The 12,817-nt window shown below is 36.7% G+C and overlaps 1 protein-coding gene across 2 annotated transcripts in view; it reads left to right on the top strand.

The window, feature by feature from the left end:
- LOC138179837 (uncharacterized) overlaps positions 1 to 12,817 on the top strand; it is a 70,779-nt gene that overhangs the window by 571 nt on the left and 57,391 nt on the right. The gene's annotated exons all lie outside the window — the stretch shown is intronic.

Below are 12,817 nucleotides of genomic sequence, written 5' to 3'. Positions count from 1 at the left end.
ATTCTTTCATTTGCTTACATTCGGTTTATTAATTTTACTCCTTTTCTCCTTTTTAATTCGTAATTTAATTGTGAGGACATATGCTATGGAGCAATTTTTGTTACTTTTAGCATCATTGCTTTATTTGTTAACACTGTTGAGCAATACGATTGTTTATTTTATTTTCTGCCTAGTTTGTGATCGTTTTACTTTTGAAGACAGGTATTTTGGAAATATAAACTTTTACATATTGGTATAATATTGATATACTTGAGATAAGCTTGTTTGTGCTGTTAGTGTTTAGGATCGTTTATTTATTAAAGTTATTGTAATCATATGAAGACGAGAACTAGTGTAAAATATATAAAATGTATAGTTCTATTTTAATAATCAATTTTTAGTGTCTTTAGCGAAACGAATTGATTCGTATTAAAAATGTCGTCTAGTGAATAGGAAAATAGGACACTGAAGGTTTAACTAATTTAAAACGATTTAGTTATTGAAGATAGTACTTGTTGAGCAAATGAATCGCTAAGTTGTCATAATGCTACAAATGATACACGCTTGTTCAATGAAAATCCATCGACTTTTCATTTTTCCATTCGTTTAAGAAACATGTTATCCTATTAGTTTATTCCATTAATCTTTATAATGATATATGTAAACAAAAGTGTATAAATAATAATAGGCAAATAATTCTTTAACTTAAATGTCACTTACTTAATGTTTTATAGAATGCTATAAGTGTACTACTGATAAGATTAATTAATTGAGAACGGAATTAATGCTGTTTACTGTAATCAGAGAGAAAATGGATTAAGGAGCGAGAAGATTTCGAACGTAGCGAAATTATTTGTTGATTAAATATCTCCTCCAACCCGACAAGCAATGCAGGTTATTACAAATAGTTTTTAATTAATTTCCAATTAGTTATCGTATCTATAAGGCGTGGTTAAAATTTTGGTACATAAATTTAGTTTGCATCGTATTGTACCGATTTAATTATATATCCTTTTTTATGTGATTTATGTTATCGAGTTAGGATTATATTAAATTATTAATAAAATGAAAGCAAAATGGAAATTGAAATTAAATAAAATAGAATTGCATTAAAATAAAATGAAATAAAGTAGAACTAAAGCAAATTCAATCAAATTATTTTTTTTTTGTTTGCCTATGGGATTCTGGGATTATTAAAATTCCTATTACGTACTCGTATTCTCGCTAATTATTAACACAATGAATGGGACTATTTCTTCGGTTATATTAAATACGCAATATCAATTACGGGTAATTAAATATATTATTCGAACTTTTTCCACAGAACTCTCGTTATTAATACATTATGTAAAATTTGAAACCAAGGCATTTATCGCAAACATATGCTTAACGAAAAATTAGTATACAACATTAGTAGTAGTCTCAAACATACAATTAGTTGCAGTAAATGTGCTGCAACTCTTACGTACATTTTCATACTCGTTTGAAATTTTAATAATACGTTAATCTTGTCACAGTATCGATAGGATATCAAGATATTCTTAATAATATGTACACAAGGAGTTTGCATGGGTATTCAAATATTTTCGCGAACCACTGTAATTCAGCACGAGAGCAGAAAATTCCAGATTTTTTAGTTCTCGATCAGAGTGAATGTTTATACAAGTAACATTCGCTATCTGTGTCCATATTTACCGAACATTTCCATTAAACCTGCACCAAGCTCGTAGAATGCCTCAGGTCGTATATGAGACGTCAGTTTTATCAAACGAAACGGGACCAGCTAATGTTTAATCTCGTAAACTGAAGTTGCCAGCAGAAAAGTACGGTTCTATATAGTAATTGGCGAAGACCGTGAAACGCGAAAGACGAGAAAGAAACAAAAGGCGGGGGAATACGACGAATCATGGCAATCCATTTTATTTTCCAGCCATCGATTAACGGCCAACGTTTAATTTCATTTCTTTCGTGAAACTCAATTAGAATCGTCGCGACAATCGCGAGAAACCGCAGGCAAATCTGCCAACGTATCGATCGTAGCGGGCGCCAATCCCTCTGCGTTAAATGAAATAACGAAATTCAAGATGTAAATTTCACGAAACTTTTCCTCTCGGATCCGTTCGCCAGTTAATGCTTCAAATACTTCTCCAGAATATAGCTATTTGCTTTTAGCTGGAGAGCGGAGCGCTACTTCGCTTAAACGTGAAACAGCGAGGATTAGGTATTTCAAAGACACTGTCTATGGAAATCGCTGAAAATTCCAGCCATTTAATTTCACACTGACCTTTTTCTTTTTTTTTTTCTTACGTGGAGAGATCCTCATGGACACTCCGCTGCTGCAGTAGTGTCGGATTCCTACCGACTAAAACTCCACGATGATCATCCTACGCGTGTGACAGGGGTGCTCCAGGAACCTCTTATGAATTAACTTCCGTTGCATCCCCTTCTCGCGTGCTCTTGTTCGAGCCAGTCCTAATACCTCCCGGCTATTGAATTGGCGTTAGGGGGGGGGGGTCATTACCCCTAGCGTTGTCGCACCTTCTAGTCGTGGTCCGTTGAGACGGCGATAGGGCGGCTCTAGGTCGTCTGACTGCCATCCTTCTCCATCGTCTTATCCTGCAAGGGTGAGAGTTTTTCTTTCTCTCCCTTTCCGCTTGATCCTTCGCAAGCATAACTCGCTCGCAGAAGAGGCGGACGGCCTCGGATTCCTGTGACCCTCTCACCATCGCTTCTACAATCGCTGAGGGAGTCAGTGTTTCTCCTATAGCGTGCCGAAGAGTGTAGCGGGGCAGTTCTCACGCCGGGCAGAGCTCCAGGGTGTGCTGCGCTGTGTCCCTGCCTTCTCCGCAGTGATTGCAGATATATGTCGATTCTCCTCAGGAACTCGCCGAACACGCCGTGTCCGGTGAGCACCTGGGTCATCCTGAATGTGGGCGGGAGGCCGTGGCGGCTTCTCCATGCCTCGCCACAGGTCCCACGTATCCTCCTCGGCGGTTCCTGGGTCGTTTGGAGCCACCTGCTCGGTCAGATCTTCTCCCGGGTGCCATACTCTCCGATGGGTGTATCTCCTTTTGAGCGCCAGCGCCCGGAGCTCCCACGGGGGGGATGCGGCTAGAGTGGTCGCCGACGCGTGGAACACCATCCGGTATCCCCTAATGATTCTGATGGCAGTTACCCTGTGCAGCCTCCTCAGGAGCAGGATGCTGCGACGTCTCGCCATCAGATCGTCCGCCCAAACCGGGGCCCCGTACATCACTCGGGACCGAACGACGCCCTCGTAAAGTCGGCGCACCGCGTCTCCCCCCCCCCCCTCCGCTGATGTTTGGTAACAGGCCGCACAAGGCATTAGCAGCCGCCGACACTTTTGGAATCAGGGAGTCGAAGTGTGGCTCGAACGTCCACTGGCTGTCTGCTCCACGCCTAGCACCACCATGAGCTCAATTTTACACTGACCTACCCCTGTTTTGTGAATACTTTAGGAGAGGGCGCTACTCGTTACCATTTTATATAGTCACGAAGCGTCTAATCTTCGAAGGAGGATCATCTTAACAAGATATGTCTCGGAGTCGATATTATCCGAGATGAATAAAAGTTTTCCGATTCTTGATATTTGATTTTTTAAGTAGAACTTTCCGTTGATCCAGGCTTGAATCTTCTTCTTTTTCGTGCACCCGAATGCTTATTATTAGATGAGAGTAATAGGAAGGTTTTTCGCGTTTTGCAACATCAAAAACAGCAGGAAACGAGCTAATAAAATTGAAGTCGCTTAGCTCTTAATATATTTAGTATGAATAATTTTTTAAATATAGCCATCTATTAGCGTGCGTTTGAGCCTTTTTCTTTTTCGCGCACCTGAATGTTTGTTATTAGCCCGAGTGGTACGCGTACCTAGGAAGCTTTTCGTGCTTCGCAACTTCAAAGTAAACAAAGGACATTTGACAAAGTCAACAAGCGACGAGTTAATAAAATTGAAGTTAAGATAGACAGAAGGACAATAGGTGTGTAGTACCTTTATGGAAGATAATATAAAATGGAAACGTATTTGACGCAACAGAAATATTTTTCTGCAAGTATAGGAGACGAGGAATCAATTTAGCAAAATAATTAAATAAAGTTATTGAGTCGCGAATTACACGCATGTAATACCAGATAAAGTAACTTTAATAATCTTTGTTTCTTATATTCTCGTGAATAATAATTCTTTAATCGATAGTTTCATAGATATTTAGAATAATATCTACATATATTTCAAATTATTTATAAATGCATAAAAATCCACGGTCTGTTTAATCGTATAGATATATACATAGATACGTTGAAGGTTTATTTTGAAAATTCATTAGAAACCTAAGAAGTGAATTTACGAACTGCACAGGCGAATAAGTTTGAACACGAGGAAGAGTGTGGTTCTTGAGTTCGATGATTTTTCCAAGTAACGGTTTTAGTTCACGTGCGAATGTTAAATTGGAAATCCTTTAAGCTCTACGCAAATTATACACACGGTTTACACAATAAATATTTATAGAGGTGAAAATGATCTTTAAAACAATCCTTCGTATTAAAACCAAATATTTGAGTAATTCTTAAGCCGAAGATCGCGTATACAAACATTGAATATATTACATAGAGGAAACGTTGCAGAGTAACGTAAAATAATGTTCGTGATACAATTAAAGGCCGCGCTTAAACTAACAGTTCGATCGGTAAAATTCATTACCTTTTAAAAATTCAAATCCAATTAAACAGAATCCAACGAAATTGAATTTCCGCTTAAAAATCTTGTACAAGCCTTTAAAAATCAACGTATGTACTTACTTGTCGCTCTATAAATCCTCGCCGCTATAAATTTCCCTGTCTTAAAAGAAGTAAAAAAAATACAAACTATATAAACCACATAATTTTTATCGCTTTATATCACGTTGCTATAACACGTCTTATATCACGCGTAATATAGTTTCTCAGCCACAATGGCGTTACAAGGGCGAGACCATACGTCTCTTAATGGCGTTGTTTTGTTGATATCGAATAATGTCGCGCATCGACGATAGGTGACGCGAAGAAACGCGCGAGCAAAATCTCAAAGAGACGCTGACAATGCCTCCGTGTAACGTAAGGGATGAAATGAAAAGTCGAGGACAAGTTTCTTTTTTCTTTCCTCGTCCGTAGTCAGTTAAGAAGAAAGTGAGAATGGAAGGGACAGCAGCCATGAAGTATGTACGTTTTCACGTCGGTGCTCTCATTGTCTGCTGCAACGTTACACTGCGCTTCGTTGAAGATGCCCTGGTATTGCGAAGCTTTATGGTCAAAGCACGTCGAATAGCCGTCAAGCGAGTGTATACGACCTATTTGTGATCCAACAACTAAGCTCGATATTAATTCTAGACCTTTGATCCTCGGCCAATGAGTTCATCTGATTATCGTAATTGAGCAGTTACGATTTTAATCGGTTTACGAACGCTTCGATTTTAAAGTGGGCTCGCGTATCAAGAACAACAGATTTTAAACTGTCGAATCACATCCGACGAGATTCGTATTTTCTGCTTCGTCGATCACGTTTTTATCGATGATTTGCTTCGAAGTTTCGCGAACATTGCAGATCGTTACGAACGTTATTGATTATGATAAATCCTGTAAGAATATATTGTATAGATTTGTATTATTGTTACTGCGCCATGGCGTATTCGTTTTATCGCCTAAATAAACTATATACATAATGATACAAATATTACGCAATACGTGTATCGTACGTATTTCATCTGGATGTTAAAATCAATGGAATTGTGTTTCTACTAGAAATCTCCGTCTCTGACGTTTACAGTGGATAGAAAGATAGGAAATTTGTGAGACAGGAGAAAAGACATCATAATTTTACAAGCTGAACGTGTATCTGACTACGTTCATAAAATTATAATACGTGTCCGAATGTGACAAAAACGTCTCGTACAAAGGCAAGTGTTTATTTATTAGGGCGAGAGCTATGCTTAATTGCGGAAAAACAGACGCGCGGAATATCTCGTCCGTGGGAATTTACGAACAGTATTGCGTTGCGAAATAACTCATTCGTAGCGTCGTACAAACGTATTGCGTCGCGAAATAACTTGTCCGTGGCCATCGTACGAGCTGTGTATATGCAATATCGTGAGATATCTGTACCATAGTTGCGAAGCGGTTAAACGAATATATTCAATGATTTCGTCGTCGTTATTACATAATTAGCTGAAGATGTCAACGGTATTTGTTAATGTTTTTTTTATCTCGGAATAAAGAGAGAATGTATTACAGAAATTCTTTATTCAGAAATATTAGAAATTGGGATTTCCAGTAGTTTCTATCCTATGTGATAATGTATTGATAGATGGATTAATTACAGTGGATTAAACAGGAAACGATGATTATTGAACTCGAACTTAATGCAGTAGTGTAATATGACAACTCTCGATTTTAACGACTCTTCACTCTTGATTCTCCGGTGGCTAACTGACGATCAACGACTACGGTGCAGAAATATTAGGTCGTCCGAGAAGTTTCTTTCGTTTCGTGTAATGGATGCACAACATTTCTCGTTTTATATTATTTTATCGAATTACGTATGATCCATTTTGTTCTATCAAAATAAAGATCATAACGTTCGACAGATTAAGTTTCATATTTGTATAAAGATGCATCGTCGTAAAAGCGTGTTTGTACAAGAAAGGCACAACCTAACATATCGATGGCCGTTAGGCCTATTGAAGTTTTCCGACCCTTTCGGCTTGTCGGCATTTCCGCTTTATCGTTTACATTGTCTGTATGTCGGTGATCTTTTCGTGGTACTATAATTGAAACCAAAGAAGCCGCTGGGAAGAGAATCGTTATGCCAGGGCATAATTGTAGCTTTCGCAGGACTAAGGAAACTAAACACTAGAGAAGATGTAAAGTTTTGCTTAAAGTGAGATCCACTTCAACGGTATTCGTAACTTTAGAAGAAGAGAAAGGAAGAAGAAGAAGGAGAAGAAGGAAATTAATCGATGTGCAAATTCTAACGGAATGCAGTTACATTAAAATACGTCGATGTGACTTTAATTTTGAAGGACGAAAGAAACGAAAATTAATGTCGTTACGCTGTAATTCAGTTGAAGCCTGAAGTGAAGTAAATTCGATAACGTAATACCACGTAGGAATATTCTGCACGAGGAGCTGCTAGGAGATACGTATAAATCGATAAAAACAACATAGTAATGATATATGGATCGCGGTAAAGATCGAAAATATTTAATTTCCAATAATATTTTCCTATACGAAAGAGGAAAGTTTTAAGGAAAGTAGACGATCTCTCGTAAATTGAAGGAACTTTGGTAATTCGAAGTTTCCTTGAATTGTGATAACTTTTTGACAGTGAAGTACAGTTGTTACCTTGTGTGAGATAGAAAACTCCATAATCGACTGGAAGTTTCTGTACGAGATATTGAAACGTCGATTATGTTTTACGAGTTTTCCAAACAATATCGAATCGTTACATATTTCGTATAATTTCTGCTCGTTGCAAATTCCTAATAAAACGTCTGAAAATCTTCTTTTGATAACGATCGCAAATTTCTCCTTTTTTATTTCAAACTTATCTTTCTTATTTTCTCTTGCATAAAATTAAAGCAATATTAACATATACATACCAACACGATATACAGGGTGGTTGATAACTGGTGGTACAAGCGGAAAGGGGGTGATTCTACGCGAAAAAAGAAGTCGAAAATATAGAATACAAATTTTTCGTTTGAGGCTTTGTTTTCGAGAAAATCGACTTTGAATTTTCGCTCGGTACGCGTGCACTTTATCACGTCTCGTTATAACGGATCTCACTGTAGATCGTTGTCTCGATGGAAAAATTAAAAAAAAAAAATGTTTATTCTATATTTTCGACTTCTTTTTTCGCGTAGAATCACCCCCTTTCCGCTTGTACCACCAATTACCAACCACCCTGTATACAAGGCGAGTTACTTGAGAGTTTGAAACGAAATATTTTCTAAATAATCGAAAAATGTTTCGGATAAAAGTCGAACCGAGATTTTGCGTGAAAAAATTATTAATCCACTTACGTCGAAGAAATATTAGTTTAACAGATATTTTAACTTTCATTTGGTGAAATTTATCGTATGAAAGACAAGCACGAAGACAAATACGAAAGTAGCGTCTTGCGTCTTTCCTTGTCTCTTATACCTAAAATATTTACTAAACTAATGGTTTTTCGACGCAAGTAGGTTAATAAATAACTTTTTATAGAGAATCTCGAGCTGCATCGATTAATGTATTAAGAACTGTGTGATTCCATTTGAAGAAACAAAGTTGACCTTCGTACGATGGTTGCGCCACCACCTTCAGGAAAGCTAGCAACTGTTCTCCTTACGTATGTCTTCCTTACAACCATCAAACTTTTATCCGAAGCATTTTTCGATATAATGAATAGTATCGAAAATATTACGGGCTCAAACTCTTGGGAAATTGCACTCTGTATATGTACGTACGCAGTGGAATTTATTCAACCAAATTTTAATCCAGTCTTCGCATAGCCAACATATCTTCGAAATCGATTTTCTCAAGAATGAGCATTGGCACGCGGATGCTTCGTCTTACGTTTTCGATTAATTTTTTTCAAGACCATCCTTTACCTTCCTCTTGCATAATTAAATAATTTGAAAATTTAAAATAAATAGTTAATAATATGTATATATAGAAATTTAATAGAAATAAATAGCAGGTGGACTTGTTAGATCATCACAAAATTATAGATTGTTATATTTATATATCGTTCGTATGACACGCTGTAAAAGTAAGGAACGATAATTATAAATTTATCGAAATATATTTATTAAAAAAAAAAAAAAGAAAAAATGGGAAGGAAATATAGAGGAAAATTAGTTCGTAGGACGCTTCGTATTCAAGAGATTCCAAGTTTGAAAATTTATCTACCAAGTATACTTGAACTTGGCTCATTACACGTGTATGATAAATTAAAAAAAATGTATTTTTCTTGAAAACAAAGCGTCTTGCGAATAAATTTTGTTCCACGTTCTCAGTTTATTTTCACACGTAGAATAACGTCCTGTCGATTGTTTACTCCTCTTCGGTCCAGAATTAGCCATGTTCTAGTACGCTTGGTAAATTTTCAAACGTGATTTTCTCGAAAACGAAGCGTCATATAGAAAAATTGTATTTTCTTTCTATTTTTCTCACGTAGAATCCTGTATATTTGAATTTAAGTTGTCGAACGAAACCGATTTATACAAATCAAATGTATATCATCGAATATACAATTTTTTAAATAATACTCGTTTTAATCTGCTTATGAAAGATTATGATACACGAAGAACTTATCGTTAGAATCAAATTATTTCTTTCACTAAGCTTCGAATCTCAAAAATTTAACCAGATCGATCGATTCATACACGTACATATTTCCATTAGGTATTTTGGCATCGGAAGGAAAATTCCACTAACTCGAACCAATTTTTATTACTTTTCCGCCAAAACAATTCCCTGCTTCGTCTGATATTTATTAACGGATCATTCGTTTAAACTCGCGATTTGATCACATTGTGGCTGTTACAAATATCTCAAAGCTGTCAGCGATATTATGCTTCCCTTCGCTCCTGTGGAAGTTTCATTCGTACCTGAACGAAGTTCCCAATTACACAACGTGCAAGATCTCGTAAAGTTTCGTTAATTCGTTATCAGCCAACGTCGTACATTTCGCGAGAAGAACTTGCAAGACTATTATTTCCGCTTTGCGAATCTATTTATTCGACGTGGCAATGTCTGAACTCGCGAAAAAGCTTTCTTCACCGTATCCGTAGACGTACAACGAACAATTTTATTTATGAATATCCGCTCTGACGGTTTGTCTAAAAGATGTTCGTCCTTCGAGTTTGTTACAAACGCGAAACGTTTCTTCGCTTCTTTTCCAAATGTTCCGCTCGTGCTTATAAACTTTAAGATAGCGTTGCAGTTGCAGCAGTTAATGAAAAAAGTTGTTTGCAACTATACCTCGATTAAAATCGCTCGAGATATAGCAAGGTTCTTCTTGCTCGTGATCTCGTATATGTTGCATACGATAAATATTGGATTGGCAACTAAGTGATTGCGAATTTTGTCAATACCACCTAATGACAAAATCCGCAATCACTTAGTTGCCAACCCAATAATAAGCAAGCGTCTAATATTAAAAATAATAACTTATAACGTCGTTTTCTATGCAAATTCCGTTCGTTCTTCATTACCAATTTAACTGTCTATGTTTTTAACGTTCGATAACTAGAAATCCACGAACGGTATACAAATTACCAATTGCTGTTCTCTTATTTACGCGACGTTTCATTTCCGTTAAAAATAAATTACGTTTAAAAAACCAGTTTCAAAAACGACTCGGTTAACCGGTTAATATCGGATTCTTCAATGCCATAGTTGTTACATGGCTTTTCGCTATTTTTTGTCTATTGTCAAGTAACCTTTCTCATGGTAGGTGGATCGTACACGATTATGAACGCGGAGAAAACGTGGAGGGTAATCGTTTTACTAACTCGTTGCCTTAATTGGTTTACCTTAACCATGTTGACTGTGTCAACCGATGATACGGGTTACGCTTATTTCGTTGTTCACGCAACATGGTATAACGGTACATATCTCGAATCTGCATAGATGATCAGGGATGAATGTTATGGAAATTTCCAATCTAAACAACCCGGTCTTCAACGAGTATCGATCGATCGCATTTTAGTGTCGTTAATTACGCGCAATTATATTAATCAAACGATCGTAAACCTCGTACAAATAAAAACAAAAAAGGATCCAGCAATTAATATTATTGTGACACGTTATCATCGTTGCGTCCTGTTTCGATCGTTGCGCGCAAATATTACGTACAGTGGATATTTTATCGTAAGAAGAAACATATTACTTTGTTACAAAAGTTCCTTTCCTTTTATAAGGAAATTATTTAATTGTTAGTACATACGCATCTTCTAACGAATGGGAACAACTTCGAGTCACCGTAATCATCATATCGAATGGAGAAAAAAAAGATCGAAAATTATATTGGAAGCTTTGCATCTAAAATCTGATATTTATACGAACGTTGTGGCGCGAAATTTAATTTCTCTTGTATTTCCGGCTTCCGCGTACGCGAGATGTCGCTACCGAGCACGGTAAAACGACTGCGTCTAAGGGACTTTCGAAACTTAATTATCCCGGTTGAATCTTTAAAGTAATATACGTGGACCAAGATTTCATTGAGGACACCGGTAAGGAAGAAAATCCCCAGGAACTGGTAATTATCGAGCGCTTCCACAATGAGTAGACGGTCAGTTTGTCTAACTCCTTCATTCAAGGATAGCGCATACTTGAAGTGTTTCCTACTCCGGGGACTGTTATTGAAATGCTTCGAATTGCACGTATAGTTGCGCAGTTATGCGTTTAAGGGCCGTTTCTGTCATCTGGATTTTCTTATTATCGTTGCACACCGCCTTGCATGATTGTAATAATATTTAGAAAGAAGACAAAATATGAGTAAGTATTCTTATTATTATTTGCGTTATTAAATAGAAATAGAAAAGACCTTTGGTTCGAACAGTTGATTTTAATCAACTTTAGTTGAAATTCGATTTGTGCTTGGGAAATTTTAATCGGTTGCAGGATATATTATACGTAGGTTCGAAACGGATATAATATGCAAAGTTAAATGTATTCTACGTCATTGTCGTTATTGTTATCGTGATCGGAGAATAATATTTCGAAAGACATGGCGAATATATGGCATAGAATTTGTATTATGAAATCGAAATGGAAAATACTTTAAGTTCGAAGGTTTGATTAAAATTCAAGTTTCATTGTGCTTGACGAATTTCCATCGGTCGTAGAATATACAGCTGAAACAGATGTAACATCGAAAGTCAAGTAATATTCTACTTTCTCGTTTCGCTTGTTATCGTCATGTACTGCCTCGTAATATTTTTAAAGCCATAGGACACATATAAATGCGATATAAATACGTATTTGCGTTATTAAATTGAAATGGGAAGTACTTTCGGCTCGAATATCGATCAAAATAATATTGAAAGTGAAATGCAACCTACGTGTGTCACGCGTTATTTCAGCGCGATGTTTCGGTGAAGTTGGGCCGAAAAATTTGATTTCAACGCAAATCGAACGTCCGGACACGCTGGTTGGCCGTGTCAAACACATATCGCCGTATCCACTGTTTTGGTCCGGTTATTTCATGCGTGATGACACATACACAAAATTGAGAAGTCCGTTACAACGTACGTACACAAGTGTCCCGTGTGCTTCTTATCTCTCCTTACACATAGAACGCTATGTTTTCGAAATATGAGAAACGGTTGATTTGTATGCGATGTACAAAGTGCAGCGTCACATAATACAAAACGAAATTTATTTTCTTACAGCTGAAACGGAGATTCGGTTTATTATCTGTGATTTTTATCGAAAGGTATAACCATACCAGATATAACGTTACAGAATAAAATATGTCACGAAATACCATTACAGCGTGCTTGGTTTTATTTTCTAATCTTTTTATCCTAACTCTGTGCGTGTGCCTTGTAACGTAACGGTAGTAATACAGTTTTTACGTTCGCTCGCATACGTAGCTTGCAACCTAGTATACTTTATGTTCAAACTGCTGGCCATAAACTCGATTTACAATAATTATCCTCCCTCTTGCCTTGTATTCTCGCTTAATCATCCACACACCATACACACATAAAACCTTATTTTTATTATTCTTTTATTTTATTTTTTTTTTTTTTTTTGTTATTTTACCCTCAGTCGCGATACATAAAAGATTCTTATG

Source organism: Bombus flavifrons, chromosome 5, assembly GCF_040668555.2.
Source record: "Bombus flavifrons isolate JBK064 chromosome 5, iyBomFlav1_principal, whole genome shotgun sequence".
NCBI lineage: Eukaryota > Metazoa > Arthropoda > Insecta > Hymenoptera > Apidae > Bombus > Bombus flavifrons.
The sequence above is the reverse complement of the archived record's forward strand: the minus strand, read 5'-3'. Positions and strand labels throughout refer to the sequence as shown.